The 14621-nt window shown below is 43.6% G+C and overlaps 1 pseudogene; it reads left to right on the top strand.

Moving 5' to 3' along the window:
• The first annotated feature begins 13033 nt into the window (after positions 1–13033).
• Positions 13034–13095, top strand: LOC146173784 (U6 spliceosomal RNA; annotated as a pseudogene).
• Positions 13096–14621: the final 1526 nt, after the last annotated feature.

The following is a 14621-nucleotide window of genomic DNA, read 5'->3' as shown; positions in this document are numbered from 1 at the left end:
CAGCCCCGCGCATGTGATTCGACTATGTTCCAGGTCAGCGTTTGTGGTTTAACTAGATTTTTGTCCCATCTAAATTAGGTGTAGACGATGGAAATGGATAAGTTTAGCGCTAAAATATTTGCTGTGTTCAAATTTAAAAGTTCTCTTGCCTGCAGAAACAGCTGGGTCAGAAAAGCTTGTTTAATATCGCTTTTTCTTTCTATACGCTATATGCTATTCAAACGCAGCCTTCTTCTCTTTGTCCGGTGGGGTTCGATTCCTGGTATCTTCCTGGAGGGTCGTTGTCGTTCTTCCAGTAACCTCCAGGAAGGATCGACGAAGGAGCTCACATTACCTTCCCGTTTGCGGCACCAAAATTGCAGAATAAGAAGGGCGAACTCCAAGGCCGCCTATGACTATATTTATTCCCATGATGTCCACACGATTTTCAACCTGCCAACGTGGCTCTCCATGGTCTCGTACACCTCTTCCAGTCCCTCAAACCAATTCTTCCTCGTCCTTCTGCTGGTTTTAAAGGGTGAACTGGGCCAATTGCCTTGGGCTATGGCATGGACAGTGGCCATCGAAGCCTGACCACTTTGCCAATTTGACGTGGGCAGATACCCCGACCAAGTACTTAGGTATCGATCTGGATAGTTACCGCTAAAAAGAGCAATATAAAGGGAAGACGCAAGAACTATGGGAGAAAGCAGAGAAGTGCAAAGGCGCCAACATATCCATTTTCGCCAGAGCTGAAGAATGTAATCTGTTTTTCATCAGAAAGCTATGCTACGTATTGGAAGAATTGCATTGTTCGCGGCTAAACTTACAAGAGCTTCCCAGAATTTTTGCCGTTTTCTTTTGGGTGGAGGAATTGGTACGCTACAATAGGACGAATCTGCTCCCGCCGGTTAAAGATAAGTGTTTGAGCCTCGGGCATGGTTTTTTTAAGCCAGGTGATCAATCAATGTTTGATTTTCACTAAGTGTCCAACCCATTCTTGCGCACCCTCTGCCAAGTTAGTCTGCGGCACCTGTTACCTGATCTCGTTGGCTATACCAAAAAGGTAGCGTGTGGGATTTCTCGATATTACAGTGAGGTTAGCGAGAGTTTTAAGCTCCTTACAATGCGTTTGTATCTAGAATTTTTGTTTCTTGTAAAGAGGAAAAAGCTTTACCACGATCTGTGTGATATCGTCTTCTCAAAAACCTTGTGCAGGGTGTACACAGTGCAGACCTAGCTAGAGATGTATTAAATAGAGTAAAGAAAATGCAAGTTCCGGCAGGAGCTAAAACTTTTTTTCAAGTTACATACTAGGACAATACCAGTACAGATGTTTTTGGAGGGCAGGGGCTTTTTTGGTGCGGGAAACCCATTGGTAAACCTTTAAGCAGCCGGAATCAATAGATAATGTTTTTTACATTGTCGGAAAGGGGTATATTTTTGGGTTGTATTTCAGCGGACCATGAAAAAAGATTTCCCACTGGACTCACACGGCATTCGACAAAGAATGACCATGGGTTTTCATGTGACATATTTATGCATATGGGCCTCCACTGCATATGGCGCTCCAGAATGGCAGGCTACAACTGTTACAGCAATGACTTGCTCGAATTTATTTCCGAGACAGTGCGGAGTGGTTTACTGTAATTAAAAAGTGGCTGCAGGACCTCCCGAATCGCTCACAACGTTAGAACCTTTGTGGTCACTGCGCGAGTTTAAAGCGACGAGGTCAGTCGAACAGTGGCTAATCATAAAATTCATTCATATACCATCTTTGCCAAAAGTAACCAGGCTGCATGTTCCGCTTCTGGTAGCAGAGAATTCGTACCATTTCTGCAGCTTTCAGTCCATACAAAGTAAAGGCGAGCTCTTGTGTTCACTTCTTAACAAGGTGTGATCTCCTGGGGTTACAAATTGGCTTTAAAATACAAGTGAAAAGAAACCATGCAGCCTCGGTGCGTTTGGCAAAGACCTTGCGTGTCATTTTTTATGTTTTGATCAGAGTTTTATTTCGTGTTATGTCGTGTGCCAAAGCCAGGCAATAAAGAGAAAAATTGGGGAGTGGTGCAGTTGGTTAAGCACTGGGCTCCACGCTGGCTGGTAAGTCAATAGATTGAGGTTCGATTCCTGGTGGAGAGAAGGTTGATTAATTTATTTTAACTCTCGCTCTCGAAGGAGTGACACCTCTACTGACCACGTCTCTCGATATCAATGAGCCATTAAAGGTTTTCGCTCTAAGCATGTCTCTGTAGACACTTCAATTACACTCGCCTATTTCTGGTGATTCCGGTAAAGCTTCCAATCGTTATCCATGGCTCTTAGTTTTGGTTTAGAGTACACACGTTTTTTGTTGATGCATTGCTTCACATGTGAAGTGAACGTTGGTGAACGTAATATTTATTTTTGAAATATGTTTGTCTTTGATTTTAATGAACTGGTTCTGAACAATATGATACCTTTTAGTGCTATCATGACAGGAGATTGTGCTCGAGACTTCTTCAGACCATTGTAAATTTTTGTCGGTAATGCAGACGACATTTGCTCGAGTATAACAGTATATGGCCTTCTTTTGCAATTCAGTTTTTCAGTGTTAAGACCTACCTGCAGTGCAAAACATTGTTGCTGCTAATGCAATAAAAATGTTCAAATGCACATTTTGTGACTGTGTCATCAGCACTAGATCTAAAACGCCGTTTCCAATTGGTTTACAAAAGAAAAACAGAGAAAGAAGTTAAATAAAGAAAAGAAAATAAGGAAGATTGAAGGAAAACACAAAGCTCTGTCCACCACTTTCACCAGAGGATATGTATTCGTCACGCAAATGCATTCACACCAATCGGATATTTCAACAGGGATTTTCCCCAAAAGACACACCGACGAGTTGCTTGTGAAGTATGTGAATTGGGAAGGATTTTAATATAAAAACATGCAGAGCCAGTTTGAGAAGCGCGAAGCAGCATGGGGTAGCAGTATGATTAGCGAGTTAGGTACGGTGAACATCACGTTAAGATTTGAGCTCGGCTGGAGATGTTCTGAAATGTACTATGTCTATGAGTTGAGAATGAGTATATACTGTGAAGAAAAATTGTCTAGAACGAGAGGACCAAAAATTGATAAAATTACAAAATTGATATAGAAGCAATCACAACCTAGCAAAGAGACAAACATCACTACATGATGAAAATATTGCGTGAACGGGTCTTATAAACTACTCTAGAAAAATGAGAACAAGGAAGAAGTGGAAGAGGTGGGCAGATGACATAAATAGTAGTCGCAGTAAATAGTGGGCGAGAAACTAAAATAGAAGCAATTCGTGAAAATTGCAGATAAGATACATAAAACAGATGAGGAAAATGAAAAGGAATCCACGAGAGTAATTATTAATACATGATATGAACTATTTAATCAAAGCTTTTTCGTTTTTCTTTCATTGCCCTATTTTTTTTCACACAATTAGTGCAACATCGTATTTTATCGCATCAACTGCAACTTATACCAGACAGGTTCATATGTCATCGCAAAGTTCATGTATTGTTATTTCAAAATGTCTATTATTTCAAGTAATTAAGCGATGATCGAACTTGTTATGAATACTGAAGTTTTTATACACATAATTTGCTTCACAATCTTTTGGTAAAGGTAGAGAAAACAATAAGCTTCCATTTCTATATTAGAATATTGAGTTCAAAATCCTCACAAAGATGTACCACCACATCAAGCCGCTGTTGAACACTGCAGAGGAAGCTGACAAGACGGCAAGCCTGACTCACTAGGCAGAAGGAGATGTGCAGGTGCCTTTAATTGCCGTGCTTTGAAACCACACTATATATTTACATATTTGATTAAACTTTTTTGTGAATCTCTGAATTCTCGCTTCTAAACATAAGAATTTGACTGTAAATACTCAATTGTAGCTTGCATAACGAGGTGTAATGAGGCGAGAAGCGCCATACTGACACTTCGGCTGTGTGCGTCCTTTGTGTACTTATTATGTGGCAGAGATAAGCTCCGCTTCGTTTTTCTTTCCGTTTCCTTAACCATGTTAGGTTTTTCACTTCCTTCCAGCTTCCTATTCAATGCTTGCTCTTTGAAGGGAGGTGCCTATAGACCTTTTCATCGGGCGAGGAGGTTGCGCAAAGGCCTCCTCTCTGGACTGTTGCAAACCGGTTACGCTGCCGCCTCCACCGTGTTGACGTCAGGCGCACACAACAGCCCAGCAAACAATATAATGACGTCCAGGAGGCCCTCGTTGCAAAGATCTATAAGAAGCTTTCCTAATGCACAGTAGAAAAATATATGTGGAAGGTGGGGAACAACCGCGGTCATTTAAAATCATGTTCAGTTTTGCAATTTTAGTCAGTTAAGGTACTATTTTGAATCATTTGCTAACAAAATTTTAAGTATAGATATAGTTACCCAATAATTATGAAGCATCTATTGAACTCTGTAAACATAGTAGGTGGCTTGATCTGTGCTATCGGTATCAAGGATCAGGCAGTAATCCTGAAAGGAATCAATGTGCATTTAATTACATTTGTCGTTTTAGACTGTATAGATGATGTCTTTCCTGCATCGTCGTGATTACGCGCTCCCCAATGTACAGGAAAACTAAACATTAAATGGCAGCGAAATCCAGAAGATGCTGAAATAGCTACGATTAATGAACTAAATATTTCCTTGGCAATACGCTTTCATCTGTCGTGTTTTTTAATTTGTCACTTCCTAATAGGAAACCTTTTCCGAAGGTGACAGAACTACTACCAGGTGTTTTCTCCCTCTTTGCATATCGATAGATTAAACCTTGTGAGATGTAGGTCTGTGTAGTCTGTGAATGCTGGCTGTATATAAAGGCGGATACTCTGTAAGTTATAAATTCCAGTAATAAGGGCATTATTTATAAATTCAATAATCATTTTTTCTTTATTTTAGACGCTAACATTAAATTAACAATATTATGGCTGTCAATAGAATACCTTGATCTAGTTTAATTGCTTTTTATCTTCAATGCTGTTCGAAATGTTTAGATTAAAAGATATCAATTTGTGTAAATAACCTGGCTTTCTGCACACTCTTTAAAAAAGGCATCACTCGTTTTTATTTACCTACAGCGAACACGAAATCAGTCTCGATTTTGTCTCACAAAAGCCATAAACGCGAATTCCCCAATACCCCGCCCTACAAAGCCGTTTTAAGAATGTTACAAAAATATACCATCTCTGGAAAGACGAATCGCTGTGTTTTTTGCTTCATTATGCTGGAACTTGTGGTTAATATATTTATTTTTGCCGGTAACTATTACCCGTACAGGAAAAAAATGAACCTTCCACGTGGCAGCGGTGACAATTCAGTGTTCCGAAATTTGTATGGAGAAGCAATCTGCTATCCCTGAACCGATCTAGCCTGAGAAAACATAAGGCGTGCGCTAGTTCTGTGGTTTATTCTACGAGACACTAAATTGACAGATTTCAATAAAGGCAAATAAGCAATACTGAGTAGTAAACACCCGCTTTATGAACACAGCTCAAGCAGCTCATATTTGAAGATAATCTATATTGTTTGCTACAAACCTTTGAGTTCAAGACAAAAATAAATATATTATAAAATGGACGTTCACAAGTTGCTACAATGTGAATAGTTTAACAGAACGTCCGGTGATCACTTGTCGTCATATCTTGTGCGAGCATACTGAAAACCCTCGGGGCGAGCGTTGTACGGTTCTCGTCGTCGTCTCTCTTGAGCGTCATGCCCTGAACCCTTCAAGATGCCTCTCTACAACTTCCCCGAGTAAAAAGGCGTCATCCTGTCTTCAATTAAAGATTGGACGATGGCGGCATCGTAATAAGGTTTTAAGCGTTTGCTGTATACTATTTCATGGTTGCGGCGACGGTGGTCAGTGGACGGCATAAGGGTTTCGAAGAGATAATTGACCGGGGATGTTTGCTATAGAATACGGTAGGGGCCCTGGCACTTGCTGAGATATTATTGAGGAAAGAGTGGGACTTAAGGAAGGTGCCCATAGCTAGACCAAAGAGTCTGAAAAATAAGTTTGAAGAGGTGCAGATTGATCGCGAGTGGTTTTCTCCTGCTGCTGGGCGTGAGAAGTGAAGGAGCGGCCAACTATAGTAGTTAACTCAGAAGGATACGGTGGGTATGGAAAATGATGTCCATATTACAAGAGGGCTCAAGGCACAGCATGAGGAAATACGGCGAGAATCCGGTGGTTGCTTGACTTGCAGAGGTATGATCACTGGTGCCGAATCCAAGAACACGGTCCCAGTTGGAGTGGTCAGAAGCAATATACATTGCCAGCATGCCACCCAGGCTGCGGTGCATATACTTATTCATGCCACTTGTTTGCGGATGGTACGCGGAGGTTGTAGGGTTCTTACATCTAATAATATTGGATGAAACGAAAATATTCGTTTCACACGTCAGCCTTAGTAATACGTTTTTCGGCGAAAATGTAAGGGACGCCTAAGGAAGCAGTCTTAGCACCGTTTTCTCTAGTGTTATCATTTTGGCCATCAAGCTCTCTTTTTCCCAATTATTGTTTTTCCGAAGCTACTTCCCGTTGGAGAATCGCAGCCGAATATTCGGTGCCACGACCGTAAACTGGGGGCGGTTGCCAAGTTACATAGCTGGGCAATCATTGGTAGACAACTTTCATGGCTCCATGACACTTTCGTGACTTTCGTGACACGGCACAACATGGTGCCAGGGTGAAAGATGATATATGGCTGGCCAAGCGCAAGGGCTTCTATCATGCCACTGCCGATATTCGCACCACTTAACGGTGCCAACGAGCGATCGGGTGGATGGAGATGTGACAGTGAGGATGCTGAACAAAATATAGAAGATAATTATTTGTCCCCAGAATGACCATAACTATGATGATGCTTGTGTGAAACACCTCCCTTGGAGCAGTTCAGCTATCCGTCACGTTAGCATCCATGGGATCGATGACTCGAGGTCATGTCGGAACTGGGTGGGGTTCCCGTGTTCGTGTCTTTCGGTACCTTGGGGTCCTTTCGGTCTTTAAACTGGTCTCGGCTCTGTTTTGGTCGTCTGTGCGCCTTGTCTCAGGTCCAAGCTGGGATCGGTGCGGCGGTACTTGCGGCTGGCCGGTCTGGTTAGAAAGGGCTGGGGCGAAGATGCGCGTCGAAATTCCCGGTCTCTCGGCCAATAGTTCTGGCGTACGGATGCCGTCGACGCTCCAAGGTGAGAATGAAGATGATTTACACCGCACCTCTAACCAAAATGTTACGTGGCGACAAACAAGAAGACGGCAGAACATGGCGGCATGGTGAAAGATGACTTAATGACAGGCCTAAATCGGGGGCTCTTCTCGCGCGACTGCCAAATTTTTTTTCGCTGCAACATATTTTCCGATATATATTGCAAGCAAGACCCAATTACAAATTGCAATAATAGTGAAGGACTGCTTAAGTAATCGACAAATGTTCATACCAGCGCTAAAATTTTGCCCTTCAGTTTATAACATTAGACATACGTTCTCGTCTGCTTGCTGCTTGAATTCTAACGTGATAACTGCCATGCGTTCTCGCTCAACTGCATAATTTATATTCTATGGTATGATATTTTCATTACTAACCAAGTGGTCCATGATGTTAGGGAAACAACACTGTTGCAGGGTAGTATTCATTAGAACTTGCGCTGCGATGGGCGGCACTCGGCGCAGACTTCAAGGGGCATCAGCCACGCGGTACGTGATCACTAGCTCTATTCTTATCAGCTGCGCCACTGACATTGCTGACTTCCTTTGGCACGACGTCATACTCCACCATATTGCTCCTCGTCAACTATTTATCGACCATGGCCGCCGTTCTTTCCCGAGTTGACGAAATACTTTGTTAGTGCTCCAATAGTCACAAGTTCACCACAACCTACCTTGCTAAGACGAACCGCACATTTACCGACATGTTCGCTGTGTACATATCCGACGATGACCGCGACTGAAACATTACCCTGCCACTTGTAACTTTCACATTCAACACTTCGCGCCATGATAGTCCAGGATACTCTCCATTCTATCTTCTCTTTGGAAGTGAACCATTACGGCCCTTAGACACATTGCTTCACGACGCTGGCCCCATCATTATTGTGCCCCGGATACGATCGCGCGAGCAGGATGCAGCCCACCAGATTGCTCATCCCAATCTCTCTGCCTCTCAAGAAACTCAAAAACGCCGCTATGGTGCTCACCACCGTGATGTTCCCTACCCTCTTTGACGACTGGTATTGATCTGACTGCCGTCCATCCATGTTTGGTTATGTGAAAAACTTCTTCCGCACTACACAGAACCTTATCGTGTATTACGCCCAGTAACGGACGTAACGATTGAAATACACCGCTATGCTAAAAGTCACCGTCTGCTACAACCACTTCCAAAATCGTACATCTGGCCTGGCTCAAGTCGTATTATTCCTATTTCACACCGCACGCCTAACACTCACCCGGACGTTGCCTTTTCCCGAGAGCGATAATGTTGCCGGAGAACGCGTGTCCGATGAAGTGGCGTGCTCCTAGACGACGACGACCGAGGATCGCTTGCACAACAAAGGGAGCCAGAAAATGATTACACAGACAGAATGGATGTTGGGCGGCCCCTGAAGTTTGCGCTGATTTCCGCCCATCGCAGCGCAAGTTCCAATAGAAATCTTCCCAGTAGCAATATTGTCATGGTGTAGTTTCGTTAAGTCACCGAGGATCTCATTGCACAGACAGGCTGCGAACTAGGCAACGCCAGAATCTCAAAAAGAAAACTTCGGTTTCCTCGACTCGAGGAAGCACGTACAAACGATCAGCTCAGACTAAACACAATGATTACATTGTGTCATTGTGTCATTGTTTCCAGAGCAAAAAGAAGCATCATCCCAATGTTTGAAGAGTGATGGACGAAAAAAATAAATTATTGCATTAAGGGCAGTCGCTCGCGCACGCTCAGATTAAACACTATCGGCCCTAATAAAGTTTCAGGTGGGACACGTTGACCACCTACGAAAGCGCGTAGCGTCGAGACAGCTGAAAGCGATTATGCACGGCCTCGTTGGTTAGGCCCACAACCGGTCTTAGCACGTTTTGCGAGCCAAAGCATCGACAGAGGAGTGTCTCGCTAAAGCCTTGTCGAGGAATAGGAAACCAGGTCCAGAAAAGGTCTCTAGTTGTGTACCGAGCATCGCGGAGTCGAGGGCTGTATCGTTAAGCATCTGGGTATGTCTGGCACTGAATTCGTAGCCGAACCAGCGGACAGGTCTCTACGGCGATGTGAAGAAAGTTCTGAATATCAACAAGTTGGTTCTCGTCATCTAGTTGTGGTCATCATCATCATCATCATCATCATCAGCCTGATTATACCCACTGCAGGGCGAAGGCCTCTCCCATATCTCTCCACTTAACCCGGTTCTGTGCTAGCTGCATCCACTTGACCCCTGCGAACTTCTTAATCTCATCCGCCCACCTAACTTTCTGCCGCCCCCTGCTACGCTTTCCTTCCCTTGGAATCCAGTTTGTTACCCTCAGCGACCATCGGTTATCCTCTCTTCGCACTACATGTCCTGCCCATGTCCATTTCTTCTTCTTAATTTCCACTAGAATGTCGTTAACTTGAGTTATTTCTCTGACCCACTCTACACGCTTTCTATCTCTTAATGTTACCCCTACCATTTTTCGTTCCATAGCCCTCTGGGTTGTCCTCAACTTAAGTAGAACTCTCTTGGTTAGCCTCCACGTTTCAGCCCCATAGGTGAGTACAGGCAAGATGCAACTGTTGTATACTTTCCTCTTGAGCGATACCGGTAAGCTGCTAGTCATAATCTGCGAGTGCTTGCCAAATGCGCTCCATCCCAATCTTATTCTTCTTGTTATTTCCTTTTCATTGTCCGGATCTGCGGTTACTACCTGTCCTAAGTAGATATATTCGCCTACTACTTCCAGTATTTCGCTACCTAATGTAAACTCCTGTTCCTTCCCGAGGCTGTTGAACATTACCTTAGTCTTCTGCATATTGATTTTCAAGCCTACCTTTCTACTTTTCCTGTCTAGGTCATCAATCATTATTTGCAGTTCTTCTCCCGAGTTGCTTAGCAAGGCAATGTCATCAGCAAATCGCAGATTACTGAGGTATTCTCCATCTACCCTTATCCCTAACTGCTCCCATTCCAAGTCTCTGAATACTTCCTCTAAACAAGCTGTGAATAGTACTGGGGAGATTGTGTCTCCTTGCCTAACACCTTTCTTTATGGGAATTTTGTTACTTTCTTTATGCAGAACTATGGTTGCTGTGCAGCCACTATATATATCTTCCAGCACTTTCACGTACGGCTCGTCTACCCCCTGATTTCGCAATGCCTGCATCACCGCCGAGGTTTCAACTGAGTCAAATGCTTTTTCGTAATCAATGAATGCTATGTATAAGGGCTGGTTGTATTCCGCGCATTTTTCTATCACCTGATTGATGGTATGGATATGATCGATAGTAGAGTACCGTTTCCGAAACCCTGCTTGATCCTTTGCTTGATTGCAGTCTAAGGTTGTCCTGATTCTATTAGCGATTACCTTAGTAAATACCTTATACGTAACAGACAGTAAGCTGATTGGTCTGTAATTTTTAAGGTCCTTAGAGTCCCCTTTCTTGGGAATGAGGATAATGTTTGCATTCTTCCATGCTTCCGGTACCGTCGATGACACCAGGCACTGCGTATACAGGGTGGCCAGTTTTTCCAGCACGATATCCCCCCCGTCCTTCAGCAAATCTGTGGTTATCTGATCCTCTCCAGCTGATTTCCCCCTTTTCATAGTTTCTAGTGCTTTCTTGACCTCGTCCTTCGTCACTGGTGGAACGTCTGACTGTTTTTCCCTGACGCCAATCTCATTACGGTCCTGACTACATTGGCTACTGTAGAGATCTGTATAGAACTCCTCGGCTACTTTGACTATCTTGTCCATATTAGTGATGACGTTGCCCGCCTTGTCCCTTATCGCATACATCTGGTTTTTGCCTATGCCCAATTTCTTTACCGCTTTAAGGCTTCCCCCGTTCTTTACAGCATGCTCAATTTTCTCCATGTTATACTTCCTTATATCGGCCACCTTGCGCTTATTGATTAGCTTTGATATCTCGGCCAATTCGATCTGGTCTGTTGGATTGGAAGCTTTCATACTCTGTCGTTTCTTAATCAAATCTTTCGTCTCCTTAGACAGCTTACCGGTATCCTCTCTAACTATCCTACCGCCTACTTCTACCGCGCACTCAGTAATGATATCTCTGAAATTATTGTTCCTTGCCTCTAGGGTAATGTCGCCATCCTCATTTAGAGCTGAATACCTATTCTGTAGCGAGATCCTGAACTCTTCTGCCCTCCCCCTCACCGCTAATTCGTTGATGGGTTTCTTTCTTACTAATCTATTGCGTTCCTTCTTCAGATTTAGGCTAATTCGGGACCTCACCATCCTGTGGTCACTACATCGAACTTTCCCGATTACCTCTACATCCTGCACAATGGCGGGGGTTGAACACATTATGAAGTCGATTTCATTTTTAGTCTCTCCGTTAGGACTTTTCCATGTCCATTTTCGGTTCTTCCGTTTGCTGAAGAAGGTATTCATGATTCGTAAGTTATTGCGCTCTGCAAACTCAACTAGTAACTCCCCCCTGCTATTCCTAGATCCAATGCCATAGTCACCTACTGCCTTGCCTCCTGCCTGTTTTTTCCCTACCTTGGCATTGAAGTCGCCCATTAGTACAGTATACTGCGTCTTTACTTTTCGCATTGCCGATTCTACATCTTCATAGAAGCTTTCAACTGCCTGGTCATCATAACTACATGTAGGTGCATAGGCCTGTACAACCTTCAGTTTATACCGCTTATTAGGCCTAATTACGATGCCTGCAACCTTCTCATTAATACTATAGAATTCATCTATATTACCCGCTATATACTTATTGACAAGGAAACCTACTCCTAGTTGTCGCCTCTCTGGTAAACCTCGATAACACAGTACATGCCCATCCTTCAGTACAGTATATGCCTCATTCGGCCTCCTAACCTCACTAAGCCCTATGACATCCCATTTCATGCCCTCTAGTTCCTCTCACAGCACTGCTAAACTAGCTTCACTAGCTAGGGTTCTAGCATTAAACGTTGCCAGGGTCAGTTTCCAATGGCGGCCTGTCCAGCGGAGCCAGGCTTTCTTAGCACCCCCTGCTGCGTCACAGGTCTGACCGCCGCCGTGGTCAGTTGTTCCGCAGCCGCTGGTGACTGAGGGCCGAGGTTTTGTGGAGCTTATCATAGGAGGTTGTGGCCAATTACTGCACCAGGGTGGCCAACTCCTGTTCTGGTGAGGGAGTGCGTTGCCGGAGGTGTTCACCGGCATCAGGTCGCACCCCAAACCTGTATATGCAATTCCATCGACACGCGGATTTTTTTTTTTTTTTTTTGTCATCCGGTGGAGAATTGCGCGGCACCGGGATTTGAACCCCGGTCCTCTTGCATGCGAGGCGGATGTTCTACCGCTACGCCACCGCTGCACCCCTGGGTCTATATGTCAGTCACCTGCACTCAAAGAATACAGATTACTTTTTTTTTTTAATAACATTGTTAATTGCCCCACGGCATAACGGGAGTTCAGAGAGTTTAAAAAAAAAAAGTGAGTAGTTAAATAAATGAAGAAAGGTTAGCCAATCAAACGACAGGTCCCATATCGAAAAAAAGAAAAACTACACAGAAAAGATTACCCAATAACAATGCAGCCTTTGTGCATGACCAGCGGAGATAGAAGGTGGCTTCGCAAAATAACAAATCAAGACCCAGGTGCAGAACTCATATGTTAACAAAGTATGCCAGCAAAAGCACAAAGTGGCCAATAGAATTGCCACTAAGCACACTAGGCCATTAGTCACTATTTTGACTAATGGCATGAACAAGCTAAGCATGGCTAGTAGGAGCCACACAGCTAAAGAAATATGAAGCCCATAGGGGTCTATAAACTTTTGTCACAGTAGAACAGACAGCTATGATAAGAGATTCTCCAGTACCCAGTACATATACTAAAATTGGAACGATACAGAGAAGATTAGCATGGCCCCTGCGCTATCTCAATAAGGAGCTGCTAAAACGCTGCCAAAAGGGGCAAAACTCAAAATGCTAATGAACCACTCCATTCTGTCATTTGGTCATTGATGCCTAAAGACAAACATGCCTCACTGTTTGCCATCGAGGCTGTAGTGGCCGAAGCAGTTATGCGTTTTAATTCTGGAGTGAAGCAAGCATCTGCACACATACTTCGAGAATTGCAGCTGTTGGAGAACTGCACCAGTTCCAAGAAAGCGGAAGAAAAAGACTGTCGACGATAGACGAGTGTCATGCGAAAAAGTGCAGCCTCGGGCACATTTTGGGGGTCAGCAAAGCGACGCCAGCGATACAAACGTGATGCTGACTACTTACCAGGTGCCTTCTAGGCGGTTTGCTTCGAATAATAAAGCACTTTGATGTGTTTCCTATGCTTGAATATGTTGCATTTAGTGTTTTTCTCAGTTTGGTTTTCTTCATCACCCTACGAAATTCTGATCAGCTTTTTCTCGGCTTCCATTCCCCCAATTTTTACCATGTGTTTTGTTTGGAAGCTGAATGTTTGCTGCTTGCAATAAGGTCACCAAATAACCTAACATAGTTGTGAGGTTTAAGAAAACAAAAATAATATATGTGAACTTCAAATAGCTGTAACTGGTTCTAGGAGAGATAGACTAATGAAACTACCCTTATTGCAAACATTGATGAGGGTAGAATCAACTGATATAAAGCTTGTTTAGGTGGATGCAACCAATTTTTTCAAAAATTTGTCAGTGGACCATGACTGATATTTCTTGATAAAAAATAATGGCAGCATTTGCACAAAATTGGATACCATATTTAAAATCAGCACGTTAAAGTACATAATAGCTGAGGTTTTCGTTCTGCTAAGCCCAGTATTAAAAATTTTTTTCTAAGACCCTCTTCCCCCCCTTAAGTGACAGCATCCTCAACAAGGACAGACTATGTGGTATTAGAGCCAAGTGTAGCCATGCATAGTGTGATAGGGACGTCAAGGACAAACACCTCGCCTAGTACTAAGCCTCAGTATCTTGCTATTACGTCTAAAATCAATTAGGCTAACATGTAATGAGTTATTACTACAGTTTTGTTTTGCTTCATCTCTCCTGGAGGCAGCACAAAAGATGACTCACCTGCTTTAAGCTCAGGTTCTGGTACTTCTCAAATGCATCTGCCGGCAACGAACCAAGCTCTCGAATCTTCCGCATGCACTCTTCTTTCTGAAAGTAAACACAGCAGACATAGAACGGTGACACTTTGTTTACAGGTGCACAAGCAAGTAAACATTGCCACTCGCAGAGCCCCTCTGGCTATGCAGCAAACACAGTGGAGAAGTTTCATTTACAGTCCCCGGCAGTTCCGGACTACTTGCCAACAGGCGTCCGGTGTTCGGTTTTCCTCATGCAACCCAGAAGCTCCGCCCATCAGTACAGCTCCCAGTCCGGCAGCCATAATGACTACGAGCGCATTTTGAGTACTTTTCGTAATTGTGCAGAAGATCTCGTGTGCTAAACAATGACACAAGCTCC

This window comes from Amblyomma maculatum, chromosome 11 (assembly GCF_055883805.1).
Source record: "Amblyomma maculatum isolate TAMU_Amacu chromosome 11, ASM5588380v1, whole genome shotgun sequence".
Lineage (NCBI taxonomy): Eukaryota > Metazoa > Arthropoda > Arachnida > Ixodida > Ixodidae > Amblyomma > Amblyomma maculatum.
This window is presented reverse-complemented; position numbering and strand designations above follow the sequence as displayed.